We start from the raw sequence: 16,748 nt of genomic DNA, 5'->3' as shown, positions 1-16,748 counted from the left end.
CAGATTACCTGAGGTCAGGGGTTTGAGACCAGCCTGGCTAACATGGTGAAACCCTGTCTCTACTAAAAAAATACAAAACCTAGCCGGGGGTGGTGGTGCACGCCTGTAGTCCCAGCTTCTTGGGAGGCTGAGGCACGAGAATAGCTTGAACCCGTGAGATGGAGGTTGCAGTGAGCCGAGATCACGCTACTGCACTCCAGCCTGAGCAACAGAGCAAGACCGTGTCTCAAGAAAACCCAAAAACAAAAACAAAACAACACAACAATGACAAAAACCAAACACTGCTAATGTCCCTAAATGGAAGTGAAAGGTGCTTATGAAATAAGCAAAGGGTTGGAATACATTCTCAGAAGCAAGGAGCCACCTACTTCTGTCTCCCAAACCTGCACTGAGGCCACTCTCCACAATGACATTTAACAATTATTTAAAGCCTTATACTATTTTTTGCCTTTTACTGCTTGCTTGTCATGTCTTCTCAATTAAATGGCCTGTTCTTCAAAGGGAGGAGCTCTATTTTATGGTTTTTAGAAATCGCCCATGGTAGTTAACACTAGGCCTTCTACATAGTGAGTCCTCAACAGTGTTTAATTCATTTATTTTTTCACTATAGAGGTTCAGCCTACAAAACTTAACACACACACACACACACATACAAAAATAAACAAACAAAAAACAACATGAGTTGTCAGTGTTTATTTACAATGTGACAAAGCCAAAACCACATTTTACCACCCTGATCCCCATCTCTCCTTAACTACTCTCGGTTCTTCACAGCATTTAAAACTAGATGCTTCTTATTCTTCCCGTCTCCTCAGAAATGTTTTTATGTTGAACCCCAGGCATGCTTGTAACCCCAGCTACTAGGGAGGCTGAAGTAGGAGGATCTCTTCAGCCCAGGAATTTGAGACCAGCCTGAGCAACACAGTAAGACCTTCATCTGTTAAATAATAATAATAATAATAAAGTTTCTATAGATGGTCGACCAAGACAACAAAAGTAGTTTGCATCTCTCCATCTACCCACCTTCCCTCCCTAGCAACCTGAGTGGATATATAGAAAGTCGCTTCCCCCAGGGACAAATAAATGGAAACATAATGCGTTTAACAAAACATTTGAGTTGGCAATCAGTGTTTCCTATGCATTGCACTGCCTCTAACCAGTTGCACGATCGTGTGGAAGTCACTAGTGTCTCTGGAACTCATCCACAAAATGAAAGAATTGGACTAAATCTTTTCTATCCAATAGAAAGCTCTGGCAGCATATGGTTATTTAAATTTAAATGGATTATTTTTTTAAAAAGTTTAAAATTCAGTTTTTCAGTCACATTAGCTACATTTGAAGAGTTCAGTAGCCACCTGTATCTAGTGGTTACAATCCTGGACAGTGAAGATATGGAATATTCCTATCACTGCAGATAGTTCTATTAGACAGCAGGAGACTAATGAACTCACAGGTCTTTTCCAGCTGTAAGGCCCAAAGACTTAATCTAGGGTAAGAAAATGGGCTCGTTGTAGACTAAAAACATGAGCAAATGAGTCCAGGTACGGTGGCTCATGCCTGTAATCCCAGCATTTTGGGAGGCCGAGGCAGGTGGATCACTTGAGGTCAGGAGTTCGAGACCAGCCTGGCCAACATTGCAAAACCCCGTCTCTACTAAAATACAAAAATTAGCCGGATGTGGTGGCGAGCGCCTGTAATCCCAAATCCCAGCTACTGGGGAGGCTGAGGCAGGAAAATTGCTTGAACCCAGGAGGCAGAGGTTGCAGTAAGCCTAGGTGGCGCCATTGTACTCTAACCTGCGCATCAGAGAGAGACTCCGTCTCAAAAACAAAACAAAACAAAATTAGTAAGTTAATTCAACTTGAGTAATTTAACATAACTTTGGCGAGAAAATGGCCGTGTAACATGGAACTGTCAACATACAGACTGCGTGCTGATCAGATACGATGTTTCATGTCTGCATTGGGTCACCACTGGCTGCTTATATTATGGTACTGTGACCAGTTTAGCAGTATATTTCTCACTGGCTGTTACTAGACACAGAACTTCTCTTTTGAGGCTGCACCCAATAATGCTGTCCAAGACCAGGCATAGCTCAGGCCAGAAAATTGACTCCCAGCCTCTGAGTTCACAGGTTGCCTTCACTATCCAAAGCATGGGTTCTTTTTTTTTTCCCCCTATTCATTTTTTCTTTACTTTAATTAATTAATTATCTTCAACTTTGTTTTAAGTTCAGGGGTATATGTGCAGGATGTGCAGGTTTGTTACCTGCAAACATAGTGGTTTGCTGCACAGATAATCCTATCACCTAGGTATTAAGGCCAGCATCCATTAGATATTCTTCCTGATGTCCTTCCTCCCCCTACCACACTTCCTGACAGGCCTCCGTGTGTGTTGTTCCCCTCTATGTCAACATGTGTTCTCATCATTCAGCTCCCACTTAGAAGTGAGAACATGTGGTGTCTGGTTTCCTGTTCCTGTGTTAGTTTGTTGTGGATAATGGCTTCCAACTTCATCTATGTCCCTGCAGAAAACATGATCTCATCCCTTTTTATGGCTGCACACTATTCCATGGTGTATATGTATCACATTTTCTTTATCCAGTCTGTCATTATTGGGCATTTAGGTTGATTCCATTACTTTGCTATTGTAAATAGTGCTGCAATGAACATATGCATGTATGTATCTTTATAACAGAATAATTTATATTCCTTTAGGTAAATACCCAGTAAAGGGATTGCTGGGTCAAACAGTATTTCTGCCTGTAGGTCTTTGAGGAATCTCCACACTGTCTTCCACAGTGGTTGAACTAAGTTGCACTCCCACCAATGGTATAAAAACGTTCCTCTTTCTCCACAACCTCACCAGCATCTGCTGTTTTTTGACCTTTTAATAATAGTCATTTTGACTGTTGTGAGATGGTATCTCATTTTGATCTCGATTTACATTTCTCTAATGATCAGTAACGTTGAGCTTTTCTTCATACGTTTGTTGGCCACATGAGTCTTCTTTTGTGAAATGTCTGTTCATATATTTTGGCCACTTTTTAATGGGGTTGTTTTTTTGTTGTAAATTTGTTTAAATTCCATGTAGACTCTAGATATCAGACCTTTATCAGATGTATAGATTGCAAGCAAAAATTTTCTCCCATTCTGGAAGTTGTCTGTGTACTCTGATGATAATTCCTTTTGCTGTGCAGGAGCTCTTTAGTTTAATTAGATCCCATTTGTCAATTTTTGCTTTTGTTGCAATTGCTTTTGGTGTTTTCATCATTAAATCTTTGGCCATGCCTATGTACTGAATGATATTGGCTAGATTTTCTTTTAGGGTTTTTATAGTTTTGGGTTTTACGTTTAAGTCTTTAATCTATCTTGAGTTAATTTTTGTATAAGGTATAAGGAAGGGGTCTAGTTTCAATTTTTTGCATATGGCAACCCAGTTATGCTTGCACTATTTATTGAATAGGGAGTCCTTTCCCTATTGCTTGTTTTTGTCAAGTTTGTCGAAGATCAGATGGTTATAGGTGTATGGTCTTATTTCTAAGTTCTCTACTCTGTTCCATTGGTCTATGTGACTGTTCTTGTAGCAGTACCATGCTGTTTTGGTTACCGTAGCCTTGTAGTATAGTTTGAAGTTGAGTAGCATGATGCCTTCAGCTTTGTTCTTTTTGCTGAGGATTGTCCTGGCTATTTGGGCTCTTTTTTGATTCCATGTGAATTTTAAAATCATTTTTTCTAATTCTGCAAAGAATGTCAATGGTAGTTTAATGGGAATAGCATTGAATCTATAAGTTACTTTGGGTAGTATGACCATTTTCATGATATTGATTCTTACTATCCATGAGCATGGAATGTTTCTTCATTTGTTTGTGTCCTCTCTGATTTCTTTGAGCAGTGGTTTGTAGTTCTCTTTGAAGAGCTCCTTTGCTTCTGTAGAGCATGGGTTCTTGAACCGAATGGTGAAATGATCTTCATCATGATTGTGAGGAGTGTTGGCAGTGTGTTACTAAATAAAGTACCAATGCTTGCATTCCATTTATTCTTATATTACTGTTGTTATTTATTAATAATACATTGCTATTTATTGAGTGTTTATGGTGTTCCAGAGACTGTGGTCAATAGCATATATCTCAGAGCTCATTCATTTCTCAAGACAACTCCATGAGTAGATGTAGATGTACTCTGCCACTGCTCTAACTCCAAGGAAGATGTACAGGCCCATCAAAAGTTCTCCACACCTCTCTAAACCCTTCTGGTGTCTACGACCTCACCTTCTATCATAAGAGGGGGAGCTTGTGAGTCCAAGTGGAACATGTCACATGAGCCCTGCATATGTCTTGAGGCCAGATAGATATCACTTCTGCTAGATGATGATCAAGCTGGATGCTGAGGATGAGCTGTTCCCTCAAGACACCATCAGGCAGAACAGCTAGCCCAGCTCCTCAGCACAGACAATGCTTCTCAACAACAATACTGTTGTTATTTATTGTTGTTGGTGGTAGTAATAGTCGTAATAATACTGCTATTATATTAATATTGGTACTTCTTTTTTATTAGTAACTCATTTTTTGCATTTCAGGAATCTAATCTAGTCTGTGTATGAGTGTCGTGAAGAAGTTAGGATAAAGATTTGCTCTGATTAATCATGACTTCCTTCGTGCCCTCACCCCACACTACTTCCAAACATATATGTTTCAATTATATTTTACAACTGTGGAAACTGAGGCTCAAAGAGGTTAGGAACTGTGTCCAAGTGGATTCCTCTGGTAAGATTTCGCTCATTCTCTGCATTCGTATATGCTTTCTTGAATGTCTTGAATGGGAGGGAAAGGGACAAAGGGAACACCTGAGGATGCCACATAATCCGAGGACGGCTCAACGTAGGGTGTTGGGCATGTGGACTTCTTCAGTCCTGTATATCATGCTGAAAAATACAATTTCTGGAAATGGTAATGTGTCACTATCAAGACTGTCTCACAGGCAGTGATGTGGAGTCACTACCGGCTGAGGAACAAAAAAAAAATTCAACCGAATAGCCTGTCATCCAGTCGGGAAAGACAATTACATAGTTCAGTGTGGCTCCTCTCCAGGATCCACTTGTTTATTTTGCTCTAAATAAACACACTTCAAAAGCCCTAAACAGTCAGAATTATCTTAATGGTGAGAGGAAGGTGGAGTTAGGATTTGTGACAATTATCTGAAAAATGCCCCCTCAGGCTGGAAGGCTGGCCTGGACTTCCGGCTTCAGTGGTACTCCAGGGACCTTGGATCAAGTTCAGAACAATTTCCTGAGTAGGCCTGGTCCCTGAGGCCTATTCCTCATTCTGTCATTTTAACCAAGCGGTCTGCATTGCTTTCTTTCTTGGATTGGCCAAGGGTTACTTTCCTTGTCACTAAGAGCAGGGTGATAAAGTTCAGCCTGCATATTTTTAAAGTGTGTATTTCTTGTAAGGGCTGAGGGAACTGTAGGGTGTGGCTTCCTCAAGATTTACTAGAATGTAGAACTTAATGGCTTGGACTTGTGGATCAGAAGACCAGGGTGTAAGTCTAGTGTCCCTCTGTCTCTCAGCTATGTGACATGGGACAAGTCATGCTACTTCTTTAAGTCTCAGTTTCCCCATCTTTCAAGTGGAAAGAATAAGAGTATCCTTCTTGTAGAGCAGGTGGGAAGGAGGATTCAATGAACAAAGGTGCTTGGCACAGCGCCTGGCATGTAGTAAAAGCAGGGTTGACATTGGCGGGCCTCAAATATTCAAAGTCTGTTGTCAAAATATTTAACAACTGACATGGTGAGGGCATGGACTAATCAGAGGGCATGCTGTTTTGGCCAGTATTCATTCTGATTGGTTGATACCTGTGCTGTTTCAGTTGTTAAATATTTTGAATATCGCTCCTGGTATAATTATTCAATAAATATTAACTCTGATTATTATTATGATTATTTTACACAAAATGTGTTTATTGAGATGGTTTCCCACTCATCTTGATTCAGAGTGCTTTTAGTGCTGTTTCCTTCTGAAGGAACATTCTTCTGTAAGCCTTGCTTTTACTCCTGCAGGCTGGCAGAGGACAGTGGAGCAGCCAACACACAAAACTACCATTTGTGCATGGCTAAAGACCCGTAGTGATTTTATAGCATCCTAGGCATTTCACATCCATGAAGTAGGAATTGAGGCTCTGCACCACGCATTTCTTCTTGTGTTTCCTCTTCTCTTCTGGAGAGGGATGAAGGAGATCCTTTGCAAGGGGCACGTTCTTGTGGGTAGGTCGTCACCACTGGAAAGGCAACTCTGATTATTATTATTGCTGTTCTCACGAGGAAGGGAATCAGCAATTCAGGGGAGAGGACATCCTGCACGATCTGTTCCCATATATTGTATGCTGTATTCCTGAGTTCCCCATCCTCACTCTCTCCCTGTTGCTGAGAAGAAACAGCTTCACCATAGCATACAGCATCCATGGTCATCTACCAAATGAAGTGCTTCTTCCACAGTGAAGCAGGGGAGAAGAATCCCTCACTCCTACAGCTCAATGCTTCTAAGCATACAGAATATCATTCCCCAAAAATGATTATCTATCTTCATTAGAGGGATATTTTTTTCCACCCCTTTCTTGCTTACCAGAAAAATAACGAGATGAAGAAAACAGAAGACAGAACAAGCAAGTGGGGAAGCAAAGGTGAATCTGATGGATACTCTCAGTTGTTAGAACAGAAGCAGAAGTAATGAAACAGTGTGTTTGTTCATTAAACCCTTAAGCTGCTCTGGCTTAGGGGATAAGATTATCTCCTTTATCATTAGCACCAAAAAATGTGGTTTCCAAAATACACGTCTTTTGATTCTTCCCCAAGTGGTTACCTGGGTTGTCTGATTTATTGGAGTATTGAAACCATTGCTTTTGGTACTATTTCATTCTTGGACATGCGTTCTTTGAAGTACTCCAAAAGTATACACAAGCACAGGTGACACAAAATAGGTTAAAAATGCCTAAGATGCATATGAAATCTTATTTTTCCTCTGGATACTAAAAAGCATCATTTAATTTTTTCTCTGTGAGGTTGGGAGTGATAGATACACCCATGTCCATTTCACATAGAAGGGCAAGGCATCAAAGTAACTTTGCTGTAGGAGGATTTTTAAGTTATTGGTGTCAAAGTTTCTATTTGAACTGTATATTTCACTATTACAGTTGAATTTATTATCTTTGCCATGAAACTAAGCTAAAAGTCACCACTGGCAGTCTATTAACAGAAACCTTTTTGTCTTAACAAATAAAGAGGGTAGGCAGGGTGCGGTGACTCACGCCTGTAATCCCAGCACTTTGGGAGGCCGAGGTCAGTGGATCACGAGGTCAGGAGTTCAAGACCAGCCTGACCAAGATGGTAAAACCCCCGTCTCTACTAAAAAAAAAAAAAAAACTACAAAAATTAGCCAGGCACGGTGACAGGTGCCTATAATCACAGCTACTCAGCAGGCTGAGGCAGGAGAATCGCTTGAACCTGGGTGGCAGAGATTGCAGTGAGCCAAGATTGGGCCACTACACTCCAGCCTGGGTGACAGAGTGAGACTCTGTCTCAAGCAAACAAACAAACAAACAAAATACAAATACAGAGGGTAAATCAGGTTTCAAGGCAGATGTGAACCGTGGTGGACAGACTCTAGAGGGGCCCCATGTTCGTTCCCTGAACAATCCTCTCTCCTTCCGTGTAGGAGAAACCTACTACTCGCTTCTAATCAGTAGGCTGTGACAAGGTTGATGGCAGGTCTCTCGTGTGATTATGTTATGACGTACATATGGCTCATCTTGCTAGCATACATCAGAGACAGACTCTCTATTGCTGGCTGTAGTAGCTGTCACGATGTGACAGGGCCTATGGAGAGGGCCACGAGGCAAGGAACTGTGGGGGCCTTCAGGAGCTGACATCAGCCCCTGGCTGACAGCCAGCAAGGAAATGGGATCTCAGTCCTACAAATGAATTCTCCTAACACCCCGAGGGAGCTTGGAAGTGGATCTTCTCCCATTTGAGCCTCTATTGAGGCTGCAACCCTGGCTGACACCTGGATTACAGTGTGGTGAAGACCCTGAAAAACAGAACCCAGCTAAGCTGTGGCTCTGACTTACAGGAACTGTGGGATTATAAATGTGTGTTGTTTTAAAGCACTAAATTTATGGTAATTTATTACACAACAACAGAACATTTTTCCATAAACTTCCATCAGTCAGCAAACATCAGATTATCTGCTCTGTGCTTAGTGCTGTGACAAAATGGTATGGTGGGTTTGAATTTCCCTGAATTTCTCATATGAACAGACAGAGCAGTTAGGCTATCAAAATCAATCACCTGTAGCAACACCTACAATAAAACTGCATAGCAAGGTATTCTCACCACTCCTAGACACTAGTGGGCGAGGACAAACTACCCAAAGCTGCAAGACCCATGTGGGATAAGAAACTGGGATGAAACAGAGGGGAGGTGACTGGGTTTCTGACAGTCATGAGAAAAGGAAAGTGCTAAGTCACCAATGGACACTCACCAGAAAGCATGGTAGTTCAATCTGAAAATAGCCACTACACTGGCATGGGGTTCTACAAGATCCAATTTGAGTGTGCATGCAAGGAGATGGCAAAGCAATCGGCTCTGACAGTGCTGGAGTCACCAGGGCCCTGAACACTCTTGAACTGGCAAACAGGAGCTCCCTTCCAAGACAAAACTCTGCAGTGAGGAGAAAATGCTGGATGTAATCCAAGCTGAGCAGGGCCAGGACAGTGGGGCATGGGACAAAAAGGTTCGGATACAAGTAGGGAAGAAAGCAATCCAGATATGATCAGGTCGCAGAAAATTTAAAGTCTCACATACACACACAGAGTTGTTTTTGTTTGCTTGTTTGTTTTGGGGGTGGGAGACAGAGTCTTACAGTTGCTCAGGCTGGAGTGCAGTGGTGTGATCTCGGCTCACTGCAACCCTCGCCTCCCAGGTTCAAGTGATTCTCCTGCCTCAGCCTCCCGAGTAATTGGGACGACAGGCTCATGCCACCACCTCCGGCTAATTTTTGTATTTTTAGTAGAGACAGGATTTTACCATGTTGGCCAGGCTGGTCTCAAACTCCTGGACTCAAGTCATCCTCCCACCTCAGCCTCCCTAAGTGCTGGGATTACAGGTGTGAGCCACTGTGCTAGGCCTGTTTGTTTTTTCAATACTTTGTGAAAACAGTAGAAGAGCTCTAGAGCCCTGAAGGTAGAAAACCTATACTGTCACTCCTCCATTCTAAACACAAAGGAACATTTATTTCACTTAAAAAGTTATAAACAGAAACAAACCATGGTGGAATCTTACACAAAATTATTAAAAGAAAAAGGAGGCCAGGTGTGGGGGCTCAAGCCTGTAATCCCGGCACTTTGGGAGGCTGACGTGGGTGGATCACCTGAGGAAGAGGAGTTCAAGACCAGTCTGACCAACATGGTGAAACCCCGTCTCTACTAAAAATACAAAATTAGCCAGGCATGGTGGTGCATGCCTATAATCCCAGCTACTTGGAAGGCTGAGGCAGGAAAATTGCTTGAATCCAGGACGCGGAGGTTGCAGTGAGCTGAGATTGCGCCATTGCACTCCAGCCTGGGCAACAAGAGCGAGACTGTATCTCAAAAAAAAAAAAAAAAAAAAAAAAGAAAAGAAAAGAAAAGGAAAAAGAACCGGGTGTAGTAGCTCCCACCTGTAATCCCAGCTACTCAGGAGGATCGCTTGAGCTCAGGAGGTCAAGGTTGAAGTGAGCTAAGGTTATGCCACTGCACTCCATTGCACTGGGTGACAGAGCAAGACCTCATCACCCAACACCAAAAAAGAGAGAGATATACATAGACAGAGACAAAACCCCATTAAAAAGTAGGGTTAGGTCAAATAAAAATGAGACAGTCTGATGATTACAAATTAACTTTTTTCTATTCCCTGTAACTCCCAGCAAAATGCTGGCACATTATTAAACAAATTAACAAATTAGTTCAATGTGTTAAAAAAAAGTGAGCAAAAGCCTTAAACAGATATTTCACACACACAGACACAAACATAAATATATAGCCAAATAGCATATGACAAATTGTTTATAAGGAAAATGTAAATTAAAACCACAATGAGATTTCACTTTCTGCTGGCTACAATGGCTAAAATAAAAAATTCTTGCAATACCAAATATTGGCAGGGATGTGGTGTAACTGGAGCACTCATACATTTTTATTAGAAGTGTTAAATAGCACAACTACTTTGGAAAACAATGTGGCCTTTTCTTATAAACTTAAGCATGTACTACCCTTACCATATGATCTAGCTGTTCTATTTCTAGGTATTTATTCAAGAGAAACAAAAGATATGCTCAAGAATAGACCTGTATGCATATAGTTACAGTTTTATTCATAATGGTTCCAAATTGGAAACAAATCAAATATATCCATTAACAGATAAATAGATAAGCAAATTACAGTATATTTACACAATGGAGCATTACTCATCAACAAAAATGATTGTATTATTGATACAGGCAACATCATGGACACATCTCCAAAACATGCTAAATAAAAGAAGTCAGACACCAAACAGTACACACTGCATGGTTGCATTTATATAAATTTCTGTAGCTAAAACCAACGTATAGTGATCAGTAACTGCCTGATAGAAGAGATTTACAAAGGGGCATAAAGATATTTTCTGAAGTGATGGAAATTTTCTATATCTTTATTGGGGTGCTGCTTGGATGGGTTTATACTTTGTCAAGTCTTGACCTGTATGCTTAAAATGTGTGAATTTTATTGTATATGAATTATACCTCAAGAAATTTCTATAAAATAAGTTTATATTTTTTGTTCTGTCCACTGAAAAGGCCTAGCAATAGTAACCAATTATTGCCGATGGGTAGGCCTAGCACTCAGATTATGACTCCTTGGAGAAATGGCTAATTCCAACTGGAATCACTGTACATTTCCATATAAAAATGAGCCTACCACACTTTGTCATGCCATAAAGCATGACTCTAAAGACTACTAGGGTCATGTTAAAGAGACTTAGATGCCATACTTAGTAGGCTCCCACTGGTCACAAAGATGAAACAGATTGAACATCAATAATGACTTAGAATTCTCAGATAGGTTTAAATCTGTAAGTTTACTAAAAGAAACCCATCAAATTAACATTGAATATCGTTGAAGAATGCTAGGAAACAACTTCATTACTTTTTAAACTGACAAATGAAGAATAAAATGTTTATCTTGCCTTCACTATGCAAAAAATAACCGAATAGTTGATATGGGAAATTTTCCTTTATAGAGAAATCCCAGCTAATAAATAAAGAATGAGTGATAGAGTTAGAATATCACCATTTGAATTACTGGATCTAGGCAATGATCACTAGGGGTTGATAACATCACCAAAAAGGAGGCAACCAGACATTACGCACTTTCCAGGAAAAATACACAGCACCACCTATGGTGTTATCTTGCCAAAAAAAAAAATAATTGAGGCTAAATCTGATCAAGCCTCCTGATCTGACTACACATTTACAGGAAATATGAGACACAGAGAAACGTGTTAAATGGTACCACAGGGGTGCAGCAAGCAAGATACAGACTGTAGGAAATGCTTGCTATCAAATGATTCAAGTGACTTCAACAAAAAATTTGCAAAGAGAGAAGAAAGAAAGAGATGGAAGAGAGATAGGTAGTTTAAAAGAAATGAGACCAAACAATCACGATGCATAGACATTATCCTGATGTGGAATGAAATAAAGAAAATATGAAAACAATATGTAAAAAATTAAAACACTGCTTATATGATTATAGTAAGGAATTATTATTAATTTTTTAGGTTTGAAAGTGGTGAGATTTTTTTGAGATATTAATAGAGTCTGGGATTTGCCTTAGAATTATAAAGGTGTAGGGACTGAGTGGGGATATACGTGAAATAACACTGGACATCTGCTGATTATTGTTGAAGCTGGGTTATGGGTACATTTGGCTCATTAAGCTAGGGTCTGTGTTTTTGTGTATGTTTTAAAATTTTATCATAAAAAGTGGAAAATAAAAGCAATCTATCTGAGGAAGAGAAAAGACCGATATATCTGAAATAATTACCAAATTGTGACAAAAAGTTAAATGGTAGGACACACTGATAGGTTCAAATAAGAAGCAAAATCTTATTCCCTAAATTATCTTTCAGAAAAGGAGTAAGTGGACTTAAATGCTAGTCCTTATAAGTCTTTCTCATTATGGACTCTTGTCTCAGTGACTTCATTTTGAACAACAAATTATTGATGGAGAATAACATATTAACCTGAAACCACCTCAGTCAATACTAGCTTGACATATTTATAGATATCAAGTGATAAAGTTGTTTCAAAAAGGAATGCAGAGATTTAACAGAGTTATAATAATTATTCCAGTGGTTATAGCCTCTCAGTTAAAGATGTTGGCTGTATATAAAGAAGATAGTTTAAAGCAAGATTTTTTTTAAAGCAATTCAGTAATTATATTGAGGAAATCATGAATATAAGCAAATAGTCCTAATATGTCAATAGCTACTTGTAGTTTGGGATAAATTTTCTAGCAATAGCCCAATACAGGATTTCAAAAAGGAAATCCTACTTATCTGGAAGTAAAGAACTTAGCTGGAAGTGAAGATTATATCATCTGAACACCACATTTAATGACTCAGAATGTGGCCTTAGTGATGACTAAGAAATTAAGTTGCAACTAGGAGTTTTATTTAAACTGTCTCATGGAATGTGATGTAAGAACAAAAAGCAGTATTTCTAAATCAAGACATGATTTTATATCAATTCCTATTTTGAAAGCGTTTGTGCATTTAAATTAATACATTCGAGTTAATTTAAATTGAAATAGACATTTGCCTATTTCATCAATATGACTAAAAGTTTATAAAGTTAAGTTGACCAAATCTCTTTTTCTTTTGGTGGAGGTGATTTCTCATAGAGAAATGGGCGATGGCTTCCCACCTGTGTTTGTCTGTATTCTGGCATGTACGGTAAATTAAAAATGCTGTAAGAGGTTAGAAAATAGAGGGATCCATTTGGTGGCTGTAGTTAGGGAAGACCTTATAAAAGGCGATATTAAAATGGGTAGAGTTTGTATTAGTAGGGTAGAAAGCTTTCCAAATGTGAAAAAGAAATGAATAAACACACATTAACAAAAAAGAGCTTGACTTGGGTTTCTCCCCCAAACAATAGTTGGAGAACCAGCTAGATTAGCAGGAAGACCCAACCAGGAAAATTAGACATAGGCTATACATATGGGGTGAGGCCAGGTTGTGGAAGACCTTGAGAGAATGACCCTCTCTGATTATAGCCAGGGTTGCATTATGACTTTCACATGCCCTAGATGCCCCAGGCATTTTTACCTTCATGGGTCAGTTTCTTCCTTCCAAAAAAATTTAAAATTATACTTTCTGACTATATCAGTATAAAATGAATATAACCTAGGTGGCTTTTATTATCATATTCATATTATTATATTTATTTTTTCTTCCAATTTTAAAAGAAATTAAAATTAAAATGTTTTTATTGGTTTCTAAAGCTATCGTGAGTTTTAGGCGCTGTGCCTGATGTGCCTAGTGAGAACTCAGCTCTAATCAGGGTTTGATCATTTGTGTCTTAGATATGTTACTTTATAGTTAAGGAGTCACTATGACCATTTTATATATGTGGACAAAGCCTTTTTTTTTTTTTTGGTATATGGAGAGATAGATCTCATCTGGATCACAAGATGCTTTTCTCTGGGCAAAGGTGGGCCAGGAAGAATGAGATCACTTGCTGGTCTGCCATTTGGCCTTGATCGTAAATACCCTCCAACTGCAAAGCAGAACTTAGTGGGAGAACATAGGGTGTCTAGAGGACTTACATCTGGGTCTCATTGTTGTGGAAACAGTTTCCAGGGCGTTAGAAAGAAAATGATGCCAATCATAATGGAAGCTGGAGTTAAAAAGGAAAGTCAGACCACGTCCTGAGAAAATGATACTAGGCTTTGGGGCTGGAGTGTACTGCCTTCAGATCAGATACTTGGATCTGACTCCCATAATGTCTTTAAGAATTTCTATCACTACTCTCTTTATCTCCCTCCTTTCTGTGCTAAGTATAACCAAGAAAAAGGGCTTTTGACCATTTCCAGATGAGGGTTTTAAAGTGGCAGCAGAATCCCTTGGGACTGGTATCATATTGGCAGCACAGATCATGACTAAAATAAGACTGCACAGAGAATGGGGAATTTGGGAGAAGGTTTGCCAGGTTTGCTTTTTCAGTAGACCTTTCCCAGCAGAGTCAATTAGTCAACGCTTCCCTACTAAACCCTTGGAGTGCCTTGAGTCTCTGCCTCTGAGGGACGTGGATCCCTTGTAAAACAATCAGAAGAGTACTTAGAAAACATTTATCTTGTGGCCGGGAATGGTGGCTCACACCTGTAATCCCAGCACTTTGGGAGGCTGAGGCGGGCAGATCACAAGGTCAGGAGATCGAGACCATCCTGGCCAACATGGTGAAACCCTGTCTCTACTAAAATACAAAAATTACTAAAAACACAAAAATTAAAAATTACTAAAAATACAAAAATTAACTGGGTGGCACACGACTGTAGTCCCAGTTACTCGGGGGGGCCAAGGCAGGAGAATCATTTGAACCCGGGAGGTGGAGGTTGCAGTGAGCCAAGATTACGACACTGTACTCCAGCCTAGCGACAGAGAGAGACCTCGTCTCAAAAAAAAAAAAAGAAAAGAAAAAACAAAAAAAGAAAACATTTATCTTGTAACCAGTGGGATAAAAGAAGGGCTGGAACTCACCTGAAGGGCCAAAAGGGAGGTTAGAATTGAGAGTAGGGTGGGGAGGAGATGGTTGTTGAAAAACATAGGCTGGGGCCTTGCTACTCAAGTTGTTGTCCCTGGACCAACAGGATTGGCACCAGAATATATATCTTAGCAAAATCCCCAGGAGATTTGTCAATATAATTAAGATTTGAGAAGCACTGGGCTAGGATGTTAGCTGAGAGGCTGAGGAGGGAAGAGTAGATTGGCAAGGCAGATTAAGGTAACAGTTAGCAGGCGTTGGTATTCTGACATTTTTGGAGATGGAGATGACACAAAGATGAGTCCAAGAATACAAACTGGGGAGACTTAAAGAATACAAGTAACGTCCGATACTCACTTATCTACAGATAATTGATAGACTAATTAAAAATCATGCCTATTCATTAAGGCCTAGATCCATGGTCAAATGACATGTTTAGTTTTGTTTGCTAAGTTTGCTGTACCCATTAGCATTATATTTATGCATTTAAAAACAACAAAATTGCTTTTTTTCTGCCTGAGAATTTAAACACAGGCTGTACTTATATATTCATTTCTCTCTTCATTATTTAATCAATATTTCCTTTCCATGCATTTGTTATGTGACCTTGAACATTACTAATTATTACTACTATTTTTGAGATAGAGTCTCATCACTGAGGCTGGGGTGCAGTGACTTGGTTCCACCTCCGCCTCCCTGGTTCAAGTGATTCTCCTGTCCCAGCTCCCCGAGTGGCTGGAATTGCAGGTGTGTGCCAGCATGCCCAGCAAAGTTTTGTATTTTTAGTAGAGACAGGGTTTCACCATGTTGGCCAGGCTGGTCTTGAACTCCTGACCTCAAGTGATCTGCCCGCCTTGGCCTCCCAAAATGCTGGGATTACAGGCATGAGCCACTGCACCCGGCCAAACATTGCTAATGATTAGTGCCATAGCACAAAAGGTGCCAGCTTTCTCAGTGTTGTGTAACTTATTCAGTTAAAATTAGACAGCATGAGGGTTACGCATGGGCTCTAAATTTTTTACACGATTCAGGGAACTAGTGAAAATGGTCTGGCACCTTGAGGTTATAAAAGGGATAGAACAGCCTCCATGGGTGCCCTATTTATCACGCAAGAGTACTAACTCAAGTGGTGCTGTGTTCTTTTGTTGATTGAAAGAATTAAGAAAGAAGAAACGCATTCCATCTGTAAGTGGAAACGCCACTCTCACGGCATTCATGCACCAGCTATTGTCTAAGATCTGACAGTTACAGTGACTTATCCAGATGTTTTGATTACATGATACCAGCCTTAGAGATATTTGCCAACATTAGTATAATTGAGTACCTCATTCCGTTTTTCATCTTCTCATTTTCTTTCACCATGTAGACACCATGCTACTTCTTGTCCTCTCTCTCCCAGCTACAGGGGGGAAAAGCACCAATGAACACACAATCCAGGCTCTCAACCTCTCTCCAGCACCTAGCTACTTCAAGTTAGAACTTTTAATTCGAATCAAGGAAAACAATGTTCTGTGAATCTTTTTCTCCCTGGAAAAAAAAATGAGAGAATGAAATTCTTTTCTGTCTATAGTTCGCAACAGCTAAGTGATGATGAAAGTTGCATGCATTGTTTTTCATAATGTGTGATTTATTCCTCAAGAAAAAGAAGTCACTCAGATGACTCTTGGTGCTCAAGATGTTGAAATGTTCTGACTCTTCTCTAATACAACAATAGTAAAGTGAATTCAATAGCCTACTGCTCACTTTAAAACACCGGGGTACCTCTGTGCTTCCCAGATATTATCGTTTCCCATGGCAGGTTCTAAACTGGTAGCCTGAAGCCTAGCTCTGGCCTGCAGATATGTTTTATTTGGACTCCACAGTATTTTTGTAAACTATGAGCCAAAATGTAAAAATAGGGAGATTTCACACCAAAAAA

General features: G+C 39.9%; 1 pseudogene across 1 annotated transcript; it reads right to left on the bottom strand.

Moving 5' to 3' along the window:
* Positions 1–5,923: 5,923 nt before the first annotated feature.
* On the bottom strand, positions 5,924–16,324 carry LOC100429235 (small ribosomal subunit protein eS27-like pseudogene; annotated as a pseudogene). Its single transcript, XR_013414507.1, has 2 exons — positions 16,155–16,324; positions 5,924–6,275 (listed from the first exon to the last, which is right to left on the bottom strand). The product of XR_013414507.1 is annotated as a small ribosomal subunit protein eS27-like pseudogene (transcript).
* Between the last annotated feature and the right edge of the window lie 424 nt (positions 16,325–16,748).

The sequence above is a fragment of the Macaca mulatta genome, chromosome 2 (assembly GCF_049350105.2).
Source record: "Macaca mulatta isolate MMU2019108-1 chromosome 2, T2T-MMU8v2.0, whole genome shotgun sequence".
Classification (NCBI taxonomy): domain Eukaryota; kingdom Metazoa; phylum Chordata; class Mammalia; order Primates; family Cercopithecidae; genus Macaca; species Macaca mulatta.
Note: the sequence above shows the minus strand (reverse complement) of the source record. Positions and strands in the feature narration are given on the sequence as shown.